Here is a 16,128-nt window from a genome sequence, read left to right on the forward strand (position 1 = left end):
CTTCCAAACATGTGAACAGCTTTTGAGGGTAATCCATAGACTTGATGAGTGGCATGTAGATTTAACATGGCTACCAAAAATCACACCAGCTAACTTTGCATTGATTTATCATGGGCCAGGTATTCCAATCATGGTCAAAAATCCGTGGAGAGGAGAGTATAGGTGGGGAGGTAGGGAGGGGATAGGTCAGTCCAGGGAAGACGGACAGGTCAAGGAGGTGGGATGAGGTTAGTAGGTGGGAGATGGAGGTGCGGCTTGGGGTGGGAAGAAGGGATGGGTGAGAGGAAGAACAGGTTAGGGAGGCAGAGACAGGTTGGACTGGTTTTGGGATGCAGTGGGTGGAGGGAAAGAGCTGGGCTGGTTGTGTGGTGCGGTGGGGGGAGGGGAAGAACTGAGCTGGTTTTGGGATGCAGTGGGGGAAGGAGAGATTTTGAAGCTGGTGAAGTCCACATTGATACCATTGGGCTGCAGGGTTCCCAAGCGGAATATGAGTTGCTGTTCCTGCAACCTTTGGGTGGCATCATTGTGGCAGTGCAGGAGGCCCATGATGGACATGTCATCTAAAGAACGGGAGGGGGATGCTTTGTGCCCCCTCTGGGATTTTGCTGCCAGTGAGAAAAGTATCCTAAAATTGAATTTTCTCATGGGAAAAATTATTTGTGGAGGCAGGCATTTACATAAAGCTCACCTGTATGGTCAAACAACCACACACCCAAAATTTGACATTCTAAATTGATTAAATTGCCTGTAAACTTTACAACTCCCCAACATAGAAACAGTGAAGGGTATTGGCGTGACCCCATTGAACACATTGATCCCAGCTCATGACCTCATTGGTCAAAGGATACAGAACTTTCTGGAAAGTTTGGCAAGGGTGATAAGAGCACACACTTGGAAGTTACCCCTTCAACAAAGGCTTGCAGTGAAGACTCAACGTGGCCCAGCGGAGGTGCTCCAATCACCTAGCTAGAGAGAAAGACAGAGAGAGAGAGAGAGAGAGAGAGAGAGAGACAGAGATTCACCCTGACCTTCGAGACCCAACTTGATGGGAAACAGCCAGCTCCAGGTTGGAGAAGACAGCCCCATTTAAACACATGGATCATTTTGAGTAATATCCTTCCTTGTACAGATGGAGCTAGATAAAGAGTCAATATTGCAGGAATTTGAGAAGTGCTCTCACAATCTTTTTTATTAATAAAAATGAGTTGAACCACAAAAACAATTCTATCTTTTTGTCCACCTCACCCCAGGAGCATTTGCGTAAAGTGTTTTTAATACATAAACTGGTCAAAGTACGGGCAGTGTTTAGCTGCATAGATGAGACTGGGGAACATTGTCTAGTCATTCTCAAGTCTCTTGGTTCAGTTGAGCACTACATATACAATGCCATGTCTAATGTCTATGCCAATGTATCTTGACAAAGACATCAATAATCGTAGGACATGCAGTGATAGAATAGCCACAATAAAGACAACCAATGTTGATCAGCAGCTACCAACAGCTGTAAGAAACGCAACTGCCATCTATGTTATCTGGAGCTGAGAAATTGAGTTATCAATGAAGCTTAGATAACAAAATGTGGAGCTGGATGAACGTCAGCTTTTGTGCTCCTAAGATGCTGCTTGGCCTGCTGTTATTATCCAGCTCCACACTTTGTTATCTCAGATTCTCCAGCATCTGCAGTTCCTATTACCTCTGATACGATTTTAACTTCACTGCGAAGCCTCTTCCAGGGATGCGTAACCTGAAGAACTTGCCCTCCTCCCTCCGGACAAACCTCAGGGGATCTCTCTCCCATTGAATCCATCTTTGATCTGCCTCCCCCTCTCTCCCTATTTATTTCAGAACCCTCTCCCCCTCCCCCTTTTCTGATGAAGGGTCTAGGCTCAGAACATCAGCTTTTGTGCTCCTGAGATGTTGCTTGGCCTGCTGTGCTCATCCAGCCCCACACTTTGTTATCAATGAAGCTTTCCTGAGCAAAGGAAGAGTTGAGTGATATTAAATTAAAACTAAAAAAAAACTGTGAATGCTGTAAATCAGGAACAAAAACAAGTTGCTGGAAAAGCTCAGCAGGTCTGGTAGCATCTGTGAAGAGAAAATCAGAGTTAGCTTTTCGGGTCCAGTGGCCCTCCTTCAGAAGAGAAGGCCTGAAACATTAACTCTGATTTTCTCTTCTCGGATGCTACCAGACCTGTTGAGCTTTTCCAACAACTTCTGTTTTTGTTTGTGTTGACTGATATTAAGTCCAAGTTGAATTTTATATTACTACAGAGTTCCACAGAATAAGACAAGGACTGATGTCAACAGCGATAATGGGAACTGCAGATGCTGGAGAATCCAAGACAACAAAATGTGAGGCTGGATGAACACAGCAGGCCAAGCAGCTCTGATGAAGGGTCTAGGCCCGAAACGTCAGCTTTTGTGCTCCTGAGATGCTGCTTGGCCTGCTGTGTTCATCCAGCCTCACATTTTGTTGCCCTGATGTCAACAGCATTGTCTTTAAACAGTTCATGGGTATCCATCACACAAGCTATAATTTGCTTGGATGGTTTCCAGTAAAGTTCCCTCAAAAGCATTTCTTATTTTGTTACTCAAAGCACATCCACTCTGCATTGATTTGATCTTAATCTCTGTGATTTCCGGCTGTGGAGTCAGGTTGAAGAGTGCGCGCACATGCTGTCAAGCCCCTCTGTCCTGAAGCTGCTTCAAGCTGTCTTTAAGAATTAAAGCGAACATTGGGAACATGGAATTTTTTAACACAGCAGGAAGCCATTTGGCATTTCCTGCCTCAATGGATTAAAGCCCTCTCAGGTTTGTAGACATCCTTCATGCTTCCTAAAACAGAATCATTTCATTCATTGTAAATAAAAACACACAGAAAGTGAGGCATTTGTGGAATGAACTACCAGAGGAAGTGGGAAATGCAGATACAGTGGCAAAATTTAAAAGACATTTGGAGAATTACATGAAGAGGAAAGGTTTAGAGAGATATGAGCTAAACACGCACAAATGGGACTAGTTTAGTTTGGAAAATGTGGTCAGCATGGAGAGTTCGACTGAAGGATGTGTAAATCAATGTTTCTAAAAAATTTTTCAATCACATATCAGATCTGACAACATCTGTAGAGAAAGAAACAATGTTTGAGTTAATGATACTTCAATAAAACTGCATCAGTTTCTATTTGTAGATAATAAAATGTGAGGCTGGATGAACACAGCAGGCCAAGCAGCATCTCAGGAGCACAAAAGCTGACGTTTCGGGCCTAGACCCTTCATCAGAGAGGGGGATGGGGGAAGGGAACTGGAATAAATAGGTAGAGAGGGGGAGGCAGACCGAAGATGGAGAGTAAAGAAGATAGGTGGAGAGAGTGTAGGTGGGGAGGTAGGGAGGGGATAGGTCAGTCCAGGGAAGACGGACAGGTCAAGGAGGTGGGATGAGGTTAGTAGGTAGCAGGGGGTGCGGCTTGGGGTGGGAGGAAGGGATGGGTGAGAGGAAGAACCGGTTAGGGAGGCAGAGACAGGTTGGACTGGTTTTGGGATGCAGTGGGTGGGGGGGAAGAGCTGGGCTGGTTGTGTGGTGCAGTGGGGGGAGGGGATGAACTGGGCTGGTTTAGGGATGCAGTAGGGGAAGGGGAGATTTTGAAACTGGTGAAGTCCACATTGATACCATATGGCTGCAGGGTTCCCAGGCGGAATATGAGTTGCTGTTCCTGCAACCTTCGGGTGGCATCATTGTGGCACTGCAGGAGGCCCATGATGGACATGTCATCAAGAGAATGGGAGGGGGAGTGGAAATGGTTTGCGACTGGGAGGTGCAGTTGTTTGTTGCGAACTGAGCGGAGGTGTTCTGCAAAGCGGTCCCCAAGCCTCCGCTTGGTTTCCCCAATGTAGAGGAAGCCGCACCGGGTACAGTGGATGCAGTATACCACATTGGCAGATGTGCAGGTGAACCTCTGCTTGATGTGGAATGTCATCTTGGGGCCTGGGATGGGGGTGAGGGAGGAGGTGTGGGGACAAGTGTAGCATTTCCTGCGGTTGCAGGGGAAGGTGCCGGGTGTGGTGGGGTTGGAGGGCAGTGTGGAGCGAACAAGGGAGTCATGGAGAGAGTGGTCTCTCCGGAAAGCAGACAGGGGAGGGGATGGAAAAATGTCTTGGATGGTGGGGTCGGATTGTAAATGGCGGAAGTGTCGGAGGATAATGCGTTGTATCCGGAGGTTGGTAGGGTGGTGTGTGAGAACGAGGGGAATCCTCTTGGGGCGGTTGTGGCGGGGGCGGGGTGTGAGGGATGTGTCGCGGGAAATGCGGGAGACGCGGTCAAGGGCGTTCTCGATCACCGTGGGGGGAAAGTTGCGGTCCTTAAAGAACTTGGACATCTGGGATGTGCGGGAGTGGAATGTCTTATCGTGGGAGCAGATGCGGCGGAGGCGGAGGAATTGGGAATAGGGGATGCAATTTTTGCAGGAGGTTGGGTGGGAGGAGGTGTATTCTAGGTAGCTGTGGGAGTCGGTGGGCTTGAAATGGACATCAGTTACAAGCTGGTTGCCTGAGATGGAGACTGAGAGGTCCAGGAAGGTGAGGGATGTGCTGGAGATGGCCCAGGTGAACTGAAGGTTGGGGTGGAAGGTGTTGGTGAAGTGGATGAACTGTTCGAGCTCCTCTGGGGAGCAAGAGGCGGCGCCGATACAGTCATCAATGTACTGGAGGAAGAGGTGGGGTTTGGGGCCTGTGTAGGTGCGGAAGAGGGACTGTTCCACGTAACCTACAAAGAGGCAGGCAGAGCTGGGGCCTATGCGGGTGCCCATGGCCACCCCCTTTGTCTGTATTTGTGTCTGTTTTACTTCTGATTTGCAGTATTCTCAGAAAGTTGCTTGTATGGCTTTATTTATTTGTGTTCTTTTTTAACTTGAGAAAGTTATTCCTCTTCCTCAATCTTTACACACAGTCAATTCAGTTAAGTGGAAGACTGTTGACCTGATCCGAGACAACTATTAATTACAGTTCTCAGTCAGATACTGGAACATGAGATGATAACAACTCCAGTGATTTTGTCCTCTTGTTTTTCCCCAAGTGGCTCAACTAGAATCAAAATGCACTGTGCATAGATTCTAGTATGATACTGAATACAATACAAAGAACGTGAGCGCAGAGTCTTCTCATTCCTTCACAAGGCTCTTAAAAACATGTTCAGATGCAAAATATTTCAGATGCTGGTGAGTTAAAGAATTTGTACCTTTACTCTGGACGTAGCTCATGGGTATGTGCAAAAGGACCTGTTATAATGAGGTTAGACTGCACGAAACTGGAGTCTCTGTCTTCAGGACTGGAACTAAGATTTTACCATCCTCAGCATTTAGTTTTATTCAGCCAAGATAGTTGCAGTTTACACATGGTCGTATGGATCTCCCATGGTGCCAACAGACCAATGGCAGGTGGTTAGAGACTGATTTGGTTTGACATTGGTAAATTTATTGTTATTCAAGAAGCAAGTAGTACAACATACCTGTCTTTAGCCTCATCCTCATCCTGTCTAATGGAATACTATACTTCACCTGCTGCCCGGTGTAGCCTTACAGCAGAGTTATGCCAACCATCGTCCTGCACTGTGATCCATCGTAAGCAGGGTAGTGCTGACTGTCAATGAGACATCCCCTCCCACATTACCCCTTTTCCTCCCATGCTCTGTTGGCTCCCCTCCACTTATTTGTGAGTTGATACCTTCATAATTTTTATCCACTCTACCACCCAGTATGCTGCCTCCAATCCCCACAACTGACTTTAAGCTCTTTAAGCCTTTAAGCTCTGACTGAGATGACTAAAATGCAAAAATGCAAGGCAAGGCAAAATGAGAGTAAAGATGGAGACTTAAGATGTACCCTGGTCTGATCCCAGTGTGTGGCACATCCTGGTGGAAACATTCCAATGAAAGTTGCCAGTGCACTCCAAGTGCAGAACAGGACTCTAAGGGGATCAGAGATGTTTCCTTAGGGTGCAGTGAGGCTGGTATGTATCTGATGTCAACATCTATAGATTAGGAGTGGGGGTGGGTGAGGAGTTTGGGGAGATCCTGCAGGTTGTTACTTCCTGTGGGACATGACCCTGTGATGTTGGTGACTGCTGTCCAAAATGGTAGAACAAGCAGCAAATTGGAATTGCCAGGTAACCACTCTGAGAGGGATCCTAGTGAAGCATATAGGATTCTTAAATGGCTTAAAAGGGTAAATGCTGCTTCCCCTCATGGGAAAGTCTAGGACCATAGAGTATCGTCTCAGAATTTATGACTGAGATGAGGGGGAATTTCTTCCCTCAGTGGGTTGTGAGCTTTGGGGACGCCTTGCCATTGAGAGCTGTAGGGATGGTGTCCTTGTGTATTTTTAAGGCTGAGACAGTTAGGTTCATGGTCACTTGGTGAACCAGTTGGTGAACCTGGAGAAAATGCAGGAAAATTGATGCCAGGAATGTTGGATCAGTCATGATCCTATTAAATGGTGGAGCAGTTTCAATGGGCCGAATAGCCTATCCCTGTTTCGATTTCTTCAGTTCTCACTTTCAAGATATTCTTGCATGCAAATGAGCCTCTTGGTGCTGTCAAGCAAAATTCACATCTTGCCCTTCAACACTTTTGTTTGAAAATAGGACATTTTTCTTTCAGTCTGAGATCCTTATCACTGGAAATCTCACACGATTTTCCTAACTTTCTTACCAACGTCCATGTCATCCAGACTTCTACCCCATATTTCTGTTTTTCTACCAAAGTGGGTAACTTCACATTTCGCACTATCTGCTAAAGTTTTGTCCACTGTCTTCACCTCACCCAGTCCCCTTAAAGCATCTTTGTGTTTTCCACAAAACTCTCCTTCCTAATCCAGATCAGTTTTGTGTCAACTGCAAATTTAGAAATGCAATATTTAATCACCACATTCAGACCATTAATATACATTTGGTGTAGCTGGGGCCCAAGCACTGATCTTTTCTGTACCTCATTGGCCACCGGCCCAACAACCTCAAAAAGATCAATTCATTCTTACACTTTGTTTTCAATTGACCGCCCTCAATTCCACCTCCTGTAATGTTGTTTACTAACTCCTGTGTGGTAATATATGGAAATACTTCTGGAAATATAAATAGACTACACTGACCTATTCCCTCCTATTGATTTTGCTGGCTATATTCTCAAACAATTCTGCCATGTCTGTCAAATGTAATTTTCTTTCACATAAATTCTAATATATCCTAAGGTTTGAATCTTAAGTTTGTTTTTACACAAGTGCCAGTTATGTTGAGTTTCATGCCAGAGGGCATGGTGGGATTTCTTGCCATATTGCACCAAACTTGGTCATTGACCTTACCTCATTCCTGCCGAGGCCAGACGCCAACTCTCCGACACCACCTCCTACCGCCTCCTCGATCATGCCCCCACACCCGAGCACCAAACCATCATCTCCAACACCATTCACGACCTCATCACCACAGGGGACCTCCCACCCACAGCCTCCAACCTCATTGTTCCCAAACCCCACACGGCCCGTTTCTATCTCCTTCCCAAAATCCACAAACCTGCCTGACCTGGTCGACCCATCGTCTCAGCCTGCTCCTGCCCCAACGAACTCATCTCCACCTATCTGGACTCCATTTTCTCCCCTTTGGTCCAGGAACTCCCCACCTATGTCCGTGACACCACCCACGCCCTCCACTTCCTCCAGGGCTTCCAATTCCCTGGGCCCCAACACCTCATATTCACCATGGACGTCCAGTCCCTGTACACCTGCACTCTCATCCGCCTAGCTGAACTCGTCCTCACACTCAACAACTTCTCTTTTGACTCCTCCCACTTCCTACAGACTAAGGGGGTGGCCATGGGTGTATCGGCGCTGCCTCTTGCTCCCCAGAGGAGCTCGAACAGTTCATCCACTTCACCAACACCTTCCACCCCAACCTTCAGTTCACCTGGGCCATCTCCAGCACATCCCTCACTTTCCTGGACCTCTCAGTCTCCATCTCAGTCAACCAGCTTGTAACTGATGTCCATTTCAAGCCCACCGACTCCCACAGCTACCTAGAATACACCTCCTCCCACCCACCCTCCTGCAAAAATTCCATCCCCTATTCCCAATTCCTCCGCCTCCGCCGCATCTGCTCCCACGATAAGACATTCCACTCCTGCACATCCCAGATGTCCAAGTTCTTTAAGGACCGCAACTTTCCCCCCACAGTGATCGAGAACGCCCTTGACCGCGTCTCCCGTATTTCCCGCAACACATCCCTCACACCCCGCCGCCGCCACAACCGCCCCAAGAGGATCCCCCTCGTTCTCACACACCACCCTACCAACCTCCGGATACAACGCATTATCCTCCGACACTTCCGTCATTTACAATCCGACCCCACCACCCAAGACATTTTTCCATCCCCTCCGCTGTCAGCTTTCCGGAGAGACCACTCTCTCCGTGACTCCCTTGTTCGCTCCACACTGCCCTCCAACCCCACCACACCCGGCACCTTCCCCTGCAACCGCAGGAAATGCTACACCTGTCCCCACACCTCCTCCCTCACCCCCATCCCAGGCCCCAAGATGACATTCCACATTAAACAGAGGTTCACCTGCACATCTGCCAATGTGGTATACTGCATCCACTGTACCCGGTGCGGCTTCCTCTACATTGGGGAAACCAAGCGGAGGCTTGGGGACCGCTTTGCAGAACACCTCCGCTCAGTTCGCAACAAACAACTGCACCTCCCAGTCGCAAACCATTTCCACTCCCTCTCCCATTCTCTAGATGACATGTCCATCATGGGCCTCCTGCAGTGCCACAATGATGCCACCCGAAGGTTGCAGGAACAGCAACTCATATTCCGCCTGGGAACCCTGCAGCCATATGGTATCAATGTGGACTTCACCAGTTTCAAAATCTCCCCTTCCCCTACTGCATCCCTAAACCAGCCCAGTTCGTCCCCTCCCCCCACTGCACCACACAACCAGCCCAGCTCTTCCCCCCCACCCACTGCATCCCAAAACCAGTCCAACCTGTCTCTGCCTCCCTAAACGGTTCTTCCTCTCACCCATCCCTTCCTCCCACCCCAAGCCGCACCCCCAGCTACCTACTAACCTCATCCCACCTCCTTGACCTGCCCGTCTTCCCTGGACTGACCTATCCCCTCCCTACCTCCCCACCTACACTCTCTCCACCTATCTTCTTTACTCTCCATCTTCGGTCCGCCTCCCCCTCTCTCCCTATTTATTCCAGTTCCCTCCCCCCATCCCCCTCTCTGATGAAGGGTCTAGTCCCGAAAGGTCAGCTTTTGTGCTCCTGAGATGCTGCTTGGCCTGCTGTGTTCATCCAGCCTCACATTTTATTATCTTAGAATTCTCCAGCATCTGCAGTTCCCATTATCTCTAGCCCCATCCTACCTGGTTCAATTTTCCACTTGGTGGATATCTGCCAAAGGAACACCTGTGCCATTATATTAAAGTTGCTGTGTTCCCAAAGAAGTGTTGACAATTGTCATTGTATCTCACTAGCAATTTGATGACACCATAGTAGCAAAGGCATATTGGTCAGGATGTAAGCCCGGCTTGATTGACTCTCCCTCACACATACAATCCCATTCTCTCACCCTAGTCAATGTTTAAAAACTATGTCACACTGGTTTAGCTCCATCCCATCTGAGAAAGTCTCTCTATATCACCACTACTCAGTGCTCAAGATCCACTAGAAATGTGTAGCATGACATTGTCCTATTGGGGAGCATTACATAAGATAAGCAATTAGACAACTTCAAACATGAGATTTTATGTACAGCCAGCGAAAGGGAACACAAACAAAACAAATAACATGCCTCCATGTACAAATCAAATTCTGCCATAGTGATGAGAAATTATTTTACAGTTCAGTACAGGTTGTGGTCTGCTGCATCCTGTTGATATCTTCTGTAACTAAATGTCGATCAGGTTCTGTCTGTAGCTGAGCTCTGTCATACGCAAGAAGAGCTTGCTCCGTCCAATGTCCTTATCCTCTGAAGACAGCTCCTGCTCACCCAGTTACTCAGCGTCCAGCACATTGCCTGCTCTAATTGCACAGTCCCAGCACACCAGGATGATGCAGCACATTCTGCCCAGACTATAAAGGAGAGAAATCAGCCCACCCCATTTCTGCTCTGTCTCAGTCAGGGAGCTGCACAATGGTGTTATGAGCCATGGGTAACCCTTGTGCCCCCAGGTATCAGCCTAATAATGCCTCTGCACCATCAATGCACCAGATACACAGGATCACAGATCACCTGGACATTAATTGACAGGAACCCCTTTCTACTGATGGGTTCTGCAGTATGTGTGAGCTGGGTCTCTTAGTATCACATGAGCACAGTTAATGCCACCTCATACCCGGGTGACAAGCTATATTTTCAAATTTTACCACCTGGGCTGTAGCCCTGACTGCACCATAGGACAATAGAATGGACTGAGATAACAAGGTGTAGAGCTGGATGAACACAGCAGGCCAAGCAGCATCAGGAGAGCAGGAAGACTGACGTTTCAGATCGAGACACTTCTTCAGAAATGGGAGAGGGGAAGGGGATTCTGAAATAAATAGGGAGGGAGGGGGAGACAGATAGAAGATGGATAAAGGAGAAGATAGGCGGAGAGGAGATGGACAGGTCAAAGAGGCGCGGATGGAGCCAGTAAAGGTGAGTGTAGGTGGGGAGTCAGAGAGGGGATAAAATTGTGTCAGAGATAATGGGAACTGCAGATGCTGGAGAATCCAAGATTACAAAGTGTGGAGCTGGATGAACACAGCAGGCTAAGGAGCATGTTAGGAGGACAAAAGCTGACGTTTTGGACCTCGACCCTTCATTGTTTTTTCTGATGAAGAGTCTAGGCCCAAAACATCAGCTTTTGTGCTCCTGAGTTGCTGCTTGGCCTGCTGCGTTCATCCAGCACCACACTTTGTTATCTAAGGAGGGGATATGTCAGTCCAGGGAGGATGGACAGGTCAAGGGGGCGGATGAGGCTAGTGGATAGGAGATGGGGGTGGAGCTTGAGGTGGGTGGAATTGTTAGGGAGGCAGGGATGAGCATTGTTACCCAGGGTTCCCAAGTGGATTATGAGTGCTGTTCCTGCAGCCTATGGGTGGCATCATTATGGCACTGGAGGAGGCCCAGTATGGACATGTTGTCCAAGGAATGGGAGGGAGAGTTGAAATAGTTCATAACTGGGAGTTGCAGTCATTTGTTGTCCACATATATCCTCCACTTCCTCGAAGAGAATTGAGATCCTTAAACATGGGTGAGGTTCCGGAGGACTGGAGAATTGTTAATGTTGTCCCCTTGTTTAAGAAGGGTAGCAAGGATAATCCAGGTAATTATCGACCGGTGAGCCTGACGTCAGTGGTAGGGAAGCTGCTGGAGAAGATACTGAGGGATAGGATCTATTCCCATATGGAAGAAAATGGGCTTAGTAGTGATAGGCAACATGGTTTTGTACAGGGAAGGTCTTGTCTTACTAACTTATTAAAATTCTTTGAGGACGTGACAAAGTTGATCGATGAGGGAAAGGCTGTAGATGTCATTTCTATGGACTTCAGTAAGGTGTTTGAGAAGGTTCCTCATGGCAGGCTGATGGAGAAAGTGAAGTCACATGGGGTCCAGGGTGTGCTAGCTAGATGGATAAAAATCTGGCTAGGCAACAGGAGACAGAGATTAGTAGTGGACGGGGGTTTCTTAAATTGGAGACCTGTGATCGGTGGTGTTCCACAGGGATCTGTGCTGGGACCACTGTTGTTTGAGATATACGTAAATGATTTGGAGGAAGGTGTAGATGGTCTGATCAGCAAGTTTGCTGATGACACTAAGGTTGGTGGAGTAGCAGATAGTGAAGGGAACTGTCAGAGATTGCAGCAGAATATAGATAGACTGGAGAGTTGGGCAGATAAATGGCAGATGGAGTTCAATCCGGGCAAATGCGAGGTAATGCATTTTGGAAGATCAAATTTGAGGGAAAACTGTAAGGTAAATGGAAAAGCCCTGGGGAAAATTGATGTACCGAGAGATCTGGGTGTTCAGGTCCATTGTTCCCTGAAGGTGGCAACGCAGGTCAAAAGAGTGGTCAAGAAGGCATACGGCATGCTTTTCTTCATCGGACAGGGTACTGAGTACAAGAGTTGGCAGGCCATGTTACAGTTGTATAAAACTTTGGTACGGCCACATTAAGAGTACTGCGTACCGTTCTGGTCGCCACATTACCAAAAGGATGTGTGTGCTTTGGAGATGGTGCAGAGGAGGTTCACCAGGATGTTGCCTGGTATGGAGGGTGCTAACTATGAAGAAAGGTTGAGTAGATTAGGATTATTTTCATTAGAAAGACGGAGATTGAGGGGGGACCTAATTGAGGTCTACAAAATCATGAGGGGTATAGATAGGGTGGATAGCAAAAAGCTTTTTCCCCCAGAATGCGGGACTTAATTACTAGGGGTCATGAGTTCAAAGTGAGAGGAGGAAAGTTTATGGGAGATACACGTGGAAGGATCTTTATGCAGAGGGTGGTGGGTGCCTGGAACGCGTTGCCAGCGGAGGTGGTAATCGCAGACACGATAGTGTCTTTTAAGATATATTTGGACAGGTACATGGATGGGCAGGGAGCAAATGGACACAGGCCCTTAGAAAATAGATGACAAGTTAGACAGAGGATCTGGTTCGGCACAGGCTTGGAGGGCCAAAGGGCCTGTTCCTGTGCTGTAATTTTCTTTGTTACTTGTTCTTTGTTCTTTGAGAATACCTTTGGAGATTAGAGCCTCATGCTCAAGAGATTTGTTGCTGTCTGGAGGCAGATAAAAGGGCAGTGAAATTGTTAACTGCTCGTGGTCGAACGTCATTGGTGAAAAGGGCCACTATAACAGAACTTGAGGGGAGATGTAGAGTAAAGGGAATTGAACCTTTTACCCCGGATAGAGCTGTTGAACAACAAAGGAAATATATCATCTTGCCATCAGATTGCATGGAACCAAAGCTGCATTCTGTAACATTTCTTGCCAAGCTTTTCTTAAAGTTATGTTCAATAAAGCCTGCTCACTCACAGAGGGTGAAGGGTAGATCTCATGAAACCAAAATGAATAAAGAGAGAAAAGAAAATGACTGAAACACTCTTCGGATCAGGCAGTATCAGTGGAGAAAAGTAAGCATAGCACAGCTGTGATCCAGAGCCATCACTGGCACAAAAAGTTAAACTTGTTTCTCTCCAATGATACTGCTTGAGGTGCTGAGCACTTCTAGCATTTTCAGTTTTTATTTACTTGAAAAAGATACACCATCTCACAGTCAAGATTTGCATAAAACTTCAGTAAGTATGTGTGACCTGTAGACATTTGTAATTGCAGGGGACTGATTGGACTTCTTGAGCTGTAGCTCGGCTGATCCTAGCAGCAGAAGTATTCTATACAGCCTCTTTTGCCATCCAGTTATATCATTGGGTCCTGTGTCTCAACTGCAGTTAATACTTAGATCGATATCCCTTGATACTTTTACTGAGCAAAAAGCTATTGCTTTGATCTTTGAAAGCTTCAGTTGTTTCAACGTCTGAAGCCTTTTGCTGAAGAGGATTCCAGCCTCCCACTACACTTTGTGAAAACATGTTTCCTGACTTTCCTTCAAAATGATGTGTCTCCATTTTAAAGATCTTTGCTCGGGATCCTCCACCAGGGAAGATTTTCTCTTTGTAGCCAACGTTTTAACAAACAAAATGGTTCGATCAAACCATCAAGCCACTCGAGTCTGCGGCCTGTTGCACACAACTGCTGAAATTATGAAGTTTCTTTTGAATTTAAGCTGAAAGGCTGACTTCACTTCTTTGGACAATATTTTACATGAGGATGTAATTAATAAAACTATTAGCATTCCAGATGGCTTGCAGATGCTCAATGGTGATGGGCTGAATCTTAATTTTTTCTGTGTAAATATGAGCTGTGGCAGGCTTTGTTTTGGAGAGTGTCCCTCTGTGAGATCTAACAAGTTCTCTCACTATGTCCTACTGAACACCCCTCATTAATGACCTATCCTCCTCCTATGTTGTCCTTCTTGGTTGATTCTAGCCCCCTCTTACCACACTCTATCCGAGAACAACTTGTTGCTCAGTAGACATTGTAGAATTCATGAGAGTCCTTTTGTATTGTTTATCATCTTCAAAAGGCCATTGTGCACCTAACCAGTCCAGAGCTGATGCGCATGGTTCCCAACTTTTGCAATGGCCCTGGTAGATAAGGAAAAATTGATGCCCTTTGTATGGGTAAGAGGCCCTACTGAACACAATGGTGTACTCGTTCCCCAGGACCAACAGCAGACGCCACAAAACCAGACCGTGCCAACTTGGTCTAAGTTTACCACCCATGTTAAAGCAATCTCAGCCATCCTGAGCAATGCACAGTGTGGCAAGAAGAAGGTCAATGGTGTTCTCTACTCCACCATCTAACGTGTCACCTTTTTCTCTCTGATACCTTACTGTCACTCTTCATCTGCTACTGCTCTCACCCCCAACTAAGGTTCATGCTCTACCATGCTCAATCACACCTTCTACCCTCACTCTCACCCACCTTGATTCCCGCCACAATATTCCACCTGATAAGTAGATTTTCTAACCTCAGTTAAAGCTAAATCTTTTGCAAACATAAGACATGTGCTACATTCTGATTTACTTTCTAATTTTGATACTAACAAGCATGGCTAATTCCAAATAATCAGCTTTCACAAGGTCGATTTACAGCTTAAACTGCAGGTTTTCATTGATTCCATACAAACGGATGCATTGCTACAGATGGATGGCTCAGGATTGTTCTTTACTTGCTCATCACTGCCTCTCTTCACAGTGACTTCTCTAGAACGTGCTCTCTGTGCTGTATGGTCACGCACTCACTCAGGACATGTCCTAACATGCTCCAATAGCAACAGTGACGTCTCCTACTTTTACCTCCCTTAGTACCCACCTCTCTCTCCCATTCCTTCAGGTTAGAAGAGTGGCCATGGGTACCCACATGGGCTCCAGTTATGCCTGCCTCTTTGTGGTGGATGTGGAACATTCCTTGTTCCAGTCCTATTCTGACCACCCACCTTTTTCCGATATATTGATGATATCATCGGTGCTGCTTCCCTTTCTCCTCTGGAATCGGAAAAGTTCATCGATTTAGCTTCTAATTTCCAACCTGCCCTCACTTTCACGTGATCTATCTCTGACTCCTACCTTCCGTTCCTCGACATTTCAATTTCCATTTCTGGGAATAGACTGGCCACTAATATCCACTATAAACCCACCAACTCCCACAGCTACCTGGACTATACATTCTTGTAACCTACTTCCTGTAAAGACTCCATTCAATTCTCTCAGTTCATCTGCCTCTATGTCATATTTTCCAAAGAGGCCCTGTCAGCATGGAAACACCGGAAATGTCCATGTATTTCTTCAACTGAGGAATCTTCAGCTCCGTGGTCGGCAGGGCCCTCAACCGGGTCCAAACCATCTCCTGCACTTTCACCCTCACCCCTTCTCTTCCCTTCCACAACAGCGATAGGGTTACCCTTGTCCTTACCTGCAATCCCACGAGCATCCACATCCAGACGATCATAAGCCACCATTCCCGCCAGCTCCAGCAAGATGCCTCCACCAGACACATATTCTCCTCCCTCACTTCTCCACCTTCCGTAGGGACTGTCCTCTCTGGGACACCCTGGCCCACTCTTCTTTCACTCCCCACAACCCCACAGCCCCATGGCAGCTTCCCCTCCAACCACCGAAGGTGTAACACCTGCCTATTTACATCCTCCATCCCCAGTAGACATAGGTCCAAGCATACCTTACAGGTGAAGCAGCATTTTACCTGGACTTCACACAATCTAGTCAACTGTATTTGCTGCTTACAATGTGGTCTCCTCTACATTGGGAAAACAATGCATAGACTGGATGACCACTTGCAGAACATCATCATTCTGCTTGCAACAAAGACCCTGAGCTTCCAATTGCCTGCCACTTTACCATCCCACCCTGTTCCCTGGCAAACTTCTCTGTCTCTGGCTTGCTGTAGTGTTCCAGTGAAGTTCAGTGCAAGCTGGGAGGACAACATCTCACTTTCTGCTTGGAGACCCTGCAACCCTCTA

Source organism: Stegostoma tigrinum, chromosome 6 (genome assembly GCF_030684315.1).
Source record: "Stegostoma tigrinum isolate sSteTig4 chromosome 6, sSteTig4.hap1, whole genome shotgun sequence".
NCBI lineage: Eukaryota > Metazoa > Chordata > Chondrichthyes > Orectolobiformes > Stegostomatidae > Stegostoma > Stegostoma tigrinum.